Genomic DNA, 10,272 nt, shown 5'->3' on the forward strand with positions numbered 1-10,272 from the left:
CAGTCGTCTCTACAGTCTCATCATGTGTGGGTAACCATATATATTCTAAACATAAACAGGCCGTGAATATAAAATATAACATAAAGAGAGATAGAAAGCCAAACTTTTCAACATAACTTAGAAGTATTCCATCATAAGTTCTAGCATTCCAGATTCTTATTAGTAACCACTTCTCATACCTCAGCATAAATAAACATACTTGAGGAATCAATGAATATAATCTTTTCTACATCTAACATTAAACTTAATTTTCCAAAGTGAAAAGATGTCAAGTGTGGAGGGACAGGATCTGCTATGACATAATAAGACTGCTGAGGAAACGGGTTTAAAGGGACTGTAAGCGTAATTTCAAGTGACATTCCATTTAAAGAGGAATTAAATTGATTTGTTTACGATCCGAGTTGAATGTTGCATCTTTCTGAATTTGTATGGACGCTACATTCTTCGGTATTAGTCGTTTTCTCTTTAGAGACGCAACAGTTATAAGTAAGATTAGTAGCGATCAAAAGCGCTTTTTTATCGCATTAAGCTTATACCCCCTTTCATTTTTCGCGAACACTCCATTTAACCTTTGACTGATCAAGGATTCACATCCTTATTAATCTACTGAAAATGCTTTTAATGGTCAAACACTTTGTTTACAAGCTGTTATTTATTTAAGAAATATCAATAGTTACTTTCTAGAAATATCAGAAAATAAAAATTTACTTTCAATTGTTGGAAAACCACTTTTAACATAAAAAGACGATATTTGAAAGAGACTAGTAACGGAACAGCTGCGTTGAGTTCAAACTGTACACAGCGTACACCGGGTTTCAAAACGATTCAACAGCTAATAGCTATTTAACTGTTAACACATTTACACACAGAGCTCTCTCTACTCGATGAACAAGGTTTAAAGGGTACCGTTGTAAATCGGACATTGCCCTCTGTGCACCGAGGGTCACTTGAAATTACTCTTACAGTCCCTTTAAGTTTAATAAACAGCAGGAAATCCTATACAAAATATGTCAATAACACTCATAACATGGTTTGCCAAGAATCCCGCCGAGACCTGCCATTTTATTGATGGTAAAAACTGTTCTTCAAAAACTTATATTTGCGCTTGGCATGAATTTTGTAAAGTAGAATACATGGTTAGTATTAAGCTGAAGTTTTCTATCAACAGTCCCCACCCCCTCCCCTCCCCATCCTAGAGAGAAGAGACCCCTTGAAATATGTCAAATATATCTCTACAGAAATATAGGTTTTCTGATACAAAATATTGAAAATATGGAAACATGTTTCTAGAGTCAGAATATTTATAGATTGTATCCAAGATTGTGGGAAATATCGCCATTTATTCTCAAAGAAAAGGTTTCCATCTCAAGATTCTTATCTTTTCTAGAACACGGAGCAAGGTTGGACTTCGTGTTTCTTATTTGAACCCGGAGTAGAGTTCTTGTGCTCAACTCGTCCTCAGGACAAGAATCCGAGGGAACAAACATGATTTTTTACAATTATTTCACTTCAAATCATTGAGTGTAAGGTTTTACTTTAAGTTTAAACTAGCTTTGGAACCCTGCTTTGTCTGGAGTTTTCCCTGTTCAAGTCGACTCACTCAACCTAGAATTTTTAAAACAAGCTACAAACAATCCTGTGGTTCTATAAGTTTCCCAATCAAAGTTTGTGGCAAATCGGTCCAGGGGTTCCTGAGTTATGATCGGACATCGAAACAAACGGACAAAAGTTCATCCGTATTTTAATTTTTTTTATTTAGATAGTTTTTTGGGGGTATTGTAAGAAAGAGAGAAAAGGACTTGCATGAAACTTTGTGATTGAGTGAGGTCATAAGTGCTTCAGGAGATGAGAAACTAAAATATCTTCTTATATTTATCCGAACTTTGGAAGCATATTATATTTCACCGTTCTCATCTGATCCTCATCTGTGCTCCCGACCTCTCAGCTCAGTTATCAGGACTAAAGATCTAGCTAATGGAGAGGACGGAGTTAGGTATCCGCCCTTTCAATTCACAGATCTTTAAAACATACTTTATTCCCGTCAAATGTTCATTTTTCAGGTTCAGAAACAGGATTGATTCAATCTATGATTGATTTAATACCATTCACCCTGAGAATCTGGAAAGAGAGCTAGAACCTCTGGGTTGAGATGGGACCCGGAGAGAGGTTTAAATGTCAGAGAAAAGGAAGTCATATAATTGACGGGCAGAGAAGAATGGTTGAGAGTTGCACTCGGATTAGAGTTGATAGGGTCAGAGGAGCAGAAATTCCAGAGACCAACAACAGAAGACCAGGAGAACAGGAGAACAGGAGAACGGGAGAACAGGAGAACAGGACACTAGGAGACCAGGAAACCAGGAGAATAGGAGAACAGGAGAACAGGATATCAGGAAACCAGGAGAATAGAAGACCAGGAGAACAGGACACCAGGAGAACAGGACACCAGGAGACCAGGAAACCAGGAGAATAGGAGACGGGAGAATAGGGGAACAGGACACCAGAACACCAGGAGACCAGAACAGGAGAAAAGGACACAAGGACACAATGAGACCAGGACTAAAGAAGAAAAGGACACCAACACATCAGTATACCAAAACATAAAGAAACTTTAAGGAGATCAGACGAAATAAAGAAAAGGAGATCAGAAGATCAGGCGGTCAGGAGACCAGGAGATTAGAGACCAGGAAACCAGAAGACCGGGAGACTAGGAGATTAGAGACCAGGAAACCAGAAGACCGGGAGAATAGGAGATTAGAGACCAGGAAACCAGAAGACTAGGAGACCAGGAGATCAGAGACCAGGAAAACAGAAGACCGAGAAATCTGAGATTAGAAACCAAGAAACCAGGAAACCCAAAAGACCAGGAAACCAGAAGACCAGGATCATCAAACCGAATTACCAGGAGTAGACCAAAATAACATGATAAACAAGATGCTAGTAGAGGTGGGAAGAAAAGTGTAACCCCTAAAGTGATATGGTACCACTCTACAGTCTTCCATCAGTGACGGATATTAAATACATCAAAGAGAAAAGTTTAAACCTTTTTTTAAAGAACAGTTTTCGGAACATGAGAAGGGTTCACATCCTAACTAGAACAATTCTCGATATATTAGAGCAATTACTCTAGTTTTGTATCAGAAAATACGTTAACTTTACATCAGAACATACGCTAACGTTATATCAGAACATACACTAGTTTTTTATCGAAACATACACTAGTGTTATACTAGAACAATAACAAAGTAAGAAGAGCAGGCATTTGCTCTTCTAGATTTAAACTAGAGTGGAAATCTTTTAGTCTAGAGCTATTCAAAAGTATATGGCTCTCTGTTATCCTAGATCTATACCAAAGAACTAGTTTAGTCAAGTGGTATACCAGAGCTTCTACTTATTCTATATTGGAGCTGTTTATTCTTCCGGAACCCAGGGCGGGGTTGAGGAAATCACAGGCGTGTGAGAGATAGAAGGGGTTAGAATGAGAAGGGGGGAGAAATATGGGGAAGGGGTATAGCAAGGTTATTACGTGTGAATTAAAAGGATTGCATGAATGATCAGAGAGCGTGTGATGAAAGGAATTGAAGCACTGGGAGACAAGGAAGAGTTAACTCAGGACTGTATTGAAAGTGGAGAAGAGTTAACTCAGGACTGGATAAAGATTTGTGATGGGGTTAACTCAGGACCGGATGAAAAGTATGGATGAGTTAACTTCGGGCTGGAGAAGATTTGCGATAGTTAACTCAGGTCTAGATGGAGAGTGAGGATGAGTTAACTCAGGACTGTGATAGTTTACTAGACTGGATGAAAAGTGGAGATGTGTTAACTCAAGACTGAATGAATAGCGGAGATGTGTTAACTCAAGACTGAATGAAGAGTGGAGATGTGTTAACTCAAGACTGAATGAAGAGTGGAGATGTGTTAACTCAAGACTGAATGAAGAGTGTAGATGTGTTAACTCAGGACTGGATGAAGAGTGGAGATGTGTTAACTCAGGAATGGATGAAGAGTGGAGATGTGTTAACTCAAGACTGAATGAAGAGTGGAGATGTGTTAACTCAGGGCTGAATGAAGAGTGGAGATGAGTTAACTCAGGACTGAATGAAGAGTGGAGATGTGTTAACTCAAAACTGAATGAAGAGTGGAGATGTGTTAACTCAAGACTGAATGAAGAGTGGAGATGTGTTAACTCAGGACTGAATGAAGAGTGGAGATGTGTTAACTCAGGACTGAATGAAGAGTGTAAATGAATTGATAAATGATTAGATAAATATTCTTCAGGTTATTTAAGACAATGTTCATCTCTGGAAACAAATAAACATACCTGGAATTATTGTATTATCGTTAGTTAATCATATTATTATTATTATTATTATATTATTCATTGAATTATTTATATTGTTCTATCTTGACTTGCATTATATTTTATCACTTTTACTATCCACAAATTAACAAAACAAATTTCAACCCTCCCTATAAACAAGGTAAAAATGTACAGCGCTGTGCAGCATCTGTTAAGACAGCTGTCACTTATATAAGTTGTTACATATGTTAATATTTAAACGTACCATAAATCTTCCAGTTCTAAATTTCAAAACCGGAAGTTACTCTGTGTAATTCAAACCTTCATACTCCTCTCTTGAACCCAATATATTTTAAACTTGGTCCAAACATACAATAAACTATCTAATACTCCTGAGAGTTATTTTACTTTTCTAGTCTGAACCTTGAGGTTTCTTTATCTTATTCTGACCTAAAACTGAGAGATCTTTATCTTATTCTGACCTAATTTTGAGAATTCTTCAGCTTATTCTGACCTAATTCTGAGGGATATTCATCTTATTCTGACCTAAACCTAAGAGATCTTTATGATATTCTATCCTGCACCTGAGAGTTCTTCATCTTACTCTTACCTAAACCTCAGAGATTTTAATCTTATTCTGACCTAAACCTGAGTCTTCTACGTTTCTGACCTAATTCTGAGAGATATTCATCTTATTCTGACCTAAACCTTTGGTTTTTTCATCTTATCCTGACCTAAACCTGAGAGTTCTTCTACGTTTCTGACCTAATTCTGAGAGATGTTCATCTTATTCTGACCTAAACCTTTGGTTTTTTCATCTTATTCTGACCTAAACCTGAGAGTTCTTCTACGTTTCTGACTTCAAACTGGAGGTTTTTAATTTATTCTCCTTTTCTTCTCCAAACTTGGACGGACCTCTCCGGTTCAATCTGATCCTAAACCTTCTTCTTCTCTTCTTAGCTAAATTTCAATGTAAACCTAAATATCCATCATACTGGAAACATAAACCGATTTCTCTAATATTAACCCTAAACCATGTTTTTCTCTCCCAAACGCTGGTGTATAAGATAAACATAGGTTTACTCTAAAGCTGCAACTTGTTTTAAGCTGATAAACTTCAAGGTTCAAGCTAAGTATGAAGTATGGAGTATGAAACTGCATATGGAGAAGAAACCTAACTAATGCAACAGAAGAAAAAGAGAACTAATCCTAACCTTACAAAGACTTCAAAGTCAAAAATTAAAACAATTTCGTGTCTGTTTCTTTTAGATATTTCAAAATCGTACAGATGATCATGTAAAAAACAAAAAACGGTGATTAAAATATAAAAGCAACCAAGTATAACTGAAAATTAAAGAAAAAAGCAGAGAAGAAAGTAAGAATTCAACAGAACGAGAGAGTCGTAGATATTTATGAGTTTTCTCTGTTGAATTTCACAATTCAAAGTTTTTGTATTGAATGGAAACGAATGAAAGGAATTGAGTTTTTGTCACAAACTTAAATTTTTAAATCCCTATATCTTTGGAACCTGATGGAATAAACCTTTGATATTTCAAACTTAGATTATTTGATCTAACAGTATACTTAGTTTGAAATAAATAAGGTCTAAGACATTGGGTTCCAAAGATATAGGGATTGTAAAATCAGAGTTTGTGGCAAAGACTCAATTCCTTTGTTTACATTTTGAGGGGAAAATCTAAAGAAAATTTTAAAGCTCCGCAAATATTTAAAACAATGCTGACTATGTTGGTATTAATAAAGTTGTCCAAATCTTTATTAGTAGTTTGGCAAGCAAACACTTACATCAATTTTCAAAAGGTTTTTAAAACCCTTAGTTAAAGAATAAAATGCTATTTACTTTAAGAAACTACCTAAATTAATTAAGCCAACTTAGTATCATTTATATAAAGAAGTAAGTGTAAAATCTAGGAATAAATTAAAACATGCAAAAATAAACTGAACCCATTTAGAAATCAATAAAGAAATTAAATGAAATCAAATGAAGAAATTAGAAATCAAAAAAGAAGAGAAAGAAAAAAAGAAACCAAAAAGGATAAACTGATAGCTTAACAAGAAGAAATTTAAATAATTAAGATAAACTTAACGAATTGACACACTGAAATGATTTAGCAATTATTGATTTGTTTTTAAGAATCACTAGAACTAGTTAAGAATAAACTGAACTAGTTAAGAATAAACTGAACTAATTAAGAATAAACTGAACTGATTAAGAATAAACTGAACTGATTAAGAATCACCAGAACTAATTAAGATTCAACTGAACTAATTAAAAATCCACTGAACTAATCAAGAATAAACTGAACTAATTAAGATAAAACTGAACTAATTAAGATTTAACTGAACTAATTAAAAATCCACTGAACTTATCAAGAATCAACTGCACTAATTGAGAATAAACTGAACTAATTAAAAATCAACGGAACTAATTAAGAATCATCTAAACTAAAATTAAAAATCAACTTAACTATTTAAGAATAAATTGACCTAATTTAAAATCAACTGAACTAATTAAGTATCAACTAAACTAATTAAAAATCAACTGAACTAATTAAGAATAAACTGAACTAATCAAAAATCAAAACATTAATCGAGAATCAACTAATTACTAATGAAGGAGTTGTATTTTAACGATGCCAGCAGCAGCAGATCTTGTTAACTTTAATTAAGTTTCAGCACCAACAGAACTAGAAAATTATAAAACGACAGAAAAATACGTCTCTAAACATTCAAAGTAGTAAATAGTAATTAATAATTCAGGCTTTAAATGCATTTTCTAGATTTAGCGTCTAACTCCATGTAATAGACTACTTATAGGACTTAGATAAATTCTAAAATCTAATAAAACAGAATCAAATTTAATTGACTTGTTTTGTAACGTTATCTATTCTACTTCTTGATTTTTACTAATTAAACTAATTTTCTTAAAACCAAAAGATATCCTTTGAATTTTATTCATAAGATGACAAAGGACAGAGGACGAAGGTTGAATCAGTTAATTGTTAATCCCAAAGTCCCAATTTTTTAAATTTCTAATTAAAAATATGTCCCCATTATCTGAAGTGATGATAAATTGAACAGGGGAAAAATCGCAAATTAAAACGATAAATGAATAATGATCGAAACAATAAATATTTTTACAGTTCTCCATGTGAGTTGTAAAATGATATAATTTTTTTAGTTATATAACTGTATTTAGCTGAAGATATTAAATATACTGCTTTGCCGTGCATTTTCGATTTCTTGAAGTTTTTTAAGCAAAAAAAAACATAAAAAAATGTTAATACAGCATTTAAAACATGCATTTATTTCTAAAATGCAATTTTTTCAGGAATAATAGAATTTATTTATACTTAAAGGAATTGAGTTCTTATCACAACCTCTGATTTTCTAATCCCTATAGAGCTAAGCAACCCCATTTTAGTTTGTGGCAAAGACTCAATTTCTTTGAATTGAAGTTTTTCGTTTTTCGTTTGCCAAAAATCTCGTTTTCGGAGTACGGCGATACAAGGTTGATTTTGAATATTTTCTTCAAATCCAATATTAATATTCAGTTTTTTTTACACATTTTCCCCCATAGAGTTCATTTTATCCTCGTAATTAAGTTATTTAACTTTTAAGTTCAATTATCTAACTTAATTCAGTTTCTCAAACTTAAATCCAGTTTCTAGAACAAGATTTCAGTTTCCTAGCTAGGTTTGGTTTTAAAATTTCATTTGGAAAGCATATATTTAGTTTTTTTTCGAACAATGTCTAGTTTTTCAAACTGAATTCAGTTTTTTTTTAACTGAAATTTAGTTTATCAAACATGAGTGAAGTTCTCCAACCAGGAATTCAGTTTTTTCAGACATGCATTGAGTTTTTCCTAACAAAAATTCAGTTCTCCATACATGCATTCAGTTTTTCCTTACATAAATTCAGTTCTCCAAACATGCATTCAGTTTTTCCTAACATAAGTTCAGTTTTCCAAACTTGAATTCAGTTTTTCCAATCATAAATTCAGCTTTTCACCCCCCCCGCCCAGTTGAAAAATAAATTAAGTCTATAGGACTCACTGAACTAGATAATGTGCTGGGATTACAACACATACAGATTATCTAATAAAAACCTTCCCATACCTAAATTCATCATAATTTTGTCCATTCAGATAATAAAATTTATATAATAATTAAACAAACTTGCTTTTTTACTTTATTTGAGTTTTAAAAATTTTTTTGTTTGTTACTAATTTCTATAAATATTATTGTGGATCACTAAAACTATAAAAAAGAACTCAAATATAATATTACCAATTTTTTTATACTGATTTTCCAGTTTTTGCTTACCTTGATGTGTAATTTAAGCATATGCTAAATATAGGATTATACACATATATCGTATATTAGAAATATAGATATATTTGATTCTCTCCGTCACAAAAATATATTAGGATGTTTTTATCCTTCTCACGGGATTAAAACCTAAACCCTTGATCACACAGGTTTTAAACAGCAAATATTTAACTATTTACAGGTTTCAGGAGATTTTTGGCTGCGGTCTTCTGCCCTTTTTCACTCCACTGAGAGAATTGAACTGAACTATAAACTAGCTAGTCCCCCAGCTGACCCGGACCGGGCTGGATCTTGACTGAGTCAGGCTCCGGACAGTCCCGGATTCTCAGCCCTCGGAGTCAAGATTTGGTTTGGCAAATTTTCTCGCTCTTGTTCGGATGAGTGCCTTGCCCTGCCTTTAAAAGACCGGATTTGGTTTGGCCTGTTGCTGTCTGCAGGGCGGGTCGGTACAAAAGCTACCTAAGGAACCGGGAAGTTTTGGGGCAAGAAGGAGGTTTAGGGAGTTTAAGGTTTTTCCGGTCGTCTTTATTTCGCGTAAGTATAATCAGATATTATTGTTACTGTTATATAATATATATAATGTTTGAAATATATTTTGTGTTCTTCTTTATTAAGAATATCTAAACAAAGTTAGAGTTCGGTACGATTTTTGATAAAGTTGTTTTGAAAGCAATTCATAAATCGAGTTTTTCTGACAATAAAATAATTGACAATTTGTGTATATTGTTTGTTAAAATTAAGATATTATTTCTATTTGTTATAAATATTTGTCAGTTATCTATGTTAAACAGTTTAAAATATAAAGATATCATGTATAATAGATGGAACAATGTTTAACTTATTGTCAATCATGTTTAAACACTTTATACATTCGGTCAATTAACAACAAAAACCCTTTCCTTATCATAACTAGTTATATGAGCAGGGCAAAGGCTATACTTTGATTTGACAGAATTTGTTCTAAAGGATTGATTCTTTGCCACAAACTCTGATTTTCTAGTCACTATATCTTCGCAACCAATTTTCGTAGAACTTAGATATTTCAAACTATGAATTCTGATCAAATAATATAAGTTTAAAATATCAAAGGTTTATACGCAATCAAGTTTCAAAGATATATGTATAGTATATTCGAGTTCAAAGATATATGTATAGTATATTCGAGTATATTCGAGTATATTCGAGTATATTCGAGTTTGTGGCAAAAACTCAATTCCTTTCTAAAGTTATTTATTTCTAAAGGAATTGAATTTTTGCCACAAACTCCATTTGTTTCATTGCCATTTCTTTGCAACCTGTTGGTGTAAACCTTTAATATTTAAAATCTAAATTATTTGATCACACAGAATTAAAATACCTAAGGTCCACGACATTGGGATAAAAAAGCATAGGGATAAAAAATTAGAGCTTGTGGCAAAGACTCAATTCCTTTGCATGCACTATACTATAAAATTGAACAAAAAATATGATCATTTTTTTCCTGAGGCCCGTACCCAGGGGGGTGCAAGAGGTCAGGTGCATCCCCCTCCTTTTTTAAATAAGTTGCTTGGTATAATCTTTTGAAAAATTGAGATATTAGCATTCATTTTTCGAAATTTGTTATAACTCTGTATTCTGTATAGTGTA

General features: G+C 33.2%; 1 protein-coding gene across 1 annotated transcript in view; it reads right to left on the reverse strand.

Moving 5' to 3' along the window:
• The window catches only part of LOC111709929 (adenylate cyclase type 1), a gene marked incomplete at its 3' end in the record, with an annotated part of 71,467 nt that extends 62,562 nt beyond the window's left edge, over positions 1 to 8,905 (reverse strand). The window contains exon 1 of the mRNA XM_023483897.1: positions 8,641 to 8,905. The remainder of the gene's footprint in view (positions 1 to 8,640) is intronic.
• Between the last annotated feature and the right edge of the window lie 1,367 nt (positions 8,906 to 10,272).

Source organism: Eurytemora carolleeae, unplaced genomic scaffold (assembly GCF_000591075.1).
Source record: "Eurytemora carolleeae unplaced genomic scaffold, Eaff_2.0 scaffold1017, whole genome shotgun sequence".
NCBI classification, from domain to species: Eukaryota; Metazoa; Arthropoda; class Copepoda; order Calanoida; family Temoridae; genus Eurytemora; species Eurytemora carolleeae.